Source organism: Arachis duranensis, chromosome 9 (assembly GCF_000817695.3).
Source record: "Arachis duranensis cultivar V14167 chromosome 9, aradu.V14167.gnm2.J7QH, whole genome shotgun sequence".
Classification (NCBI taxonomy): Eukaryota; Viridiplantae; Streptophyta; class Magnoliopsida; order Fabales; family Fabaceae; genus Arachis; species Arachis duranensis.
This window is the reverse complement of record NC_029780.3, coordinates 74,926,070-74,926,815: the sequence shown is the minus strand read 5'-3', so window position 1 is coordinate 74,926,815 and position 746 is coordinate 74,926,070. Positions and strand designations below refer to the sequence as shown.

Genomic DNA, 746 nt, shown 5'->3' with positions numbered 1-746 from the left:
TCCCTAAAAGTAGCTTAAACTTACTAAAAACTATATGAAAACAATGCCAAAAAGCGTATAAATTATCCGCTCATCACCTCCACAAGGGTAGAGCAGCATCCTGATGCCTCTCCCACGCACGCAACATGCTTCCTCACACAACTTCCCTGCTCTGCCCTCCACAAGGGCAGGGCAACCTCCTGGGAGCAAGATGGGCTGAATTTCACTCAAAAATCCAATTTAATTCATTTCTTCACCAAATCAAAAAGCCCACTCAAAATTCTTAGATCCAAAATAGAAAGTGTATAAATAGGTGTTAGTTAGGATTAGATGGGGAGTTCTCGGGTTTTTTTTGGAGAGTTTATTTTCATTTTAAATTTTCATCCTTAGTCACTTGAGAGCACTTTCCATTTTTCTGTTTCTCTGCAAACTTGGCTTGAGAATTGGAGGAGAGAATTCACTTCTTCTTCCTTTTCTCATTTTGTTTTCTTTATTGGGTTTTGTTGAGTCTTGAGTGTGAAGAATTGAGGAACTTCTGTCTCAATCTCCATTTAAGATCTCTTTGATTTTCTTACTGCATAATTGAGTTGAATTCAATTTCCTTTGCTGCTTCAATCTTCAATTTCTCTTTAATTACTTTGTGAACTTAGATCTGAGAAGGCAATTGAGATCTAGACTCTGTTATCTAGTCTCTGAAGTCCTGAGATCTAATTTTCTCTTTTTGGTTCTTATGCTGAACCACTGCTGCAATTGAATTTCCATTTGCT

General features: G+C 37.4%; 1 protein-coding gene across 1 annotated transcript in view; it reads right to left on the bottom strand.

Moving 5' to 3' along the window:
* The window catches only part of LOC127741571 (uncharacterized), a 40,476-nt gene that overhangs the window by 12,201 nt on the left and 27,529 nt on the right, over window positions 1-746 (bottom strand). The window lies entirely within an intron of this gene.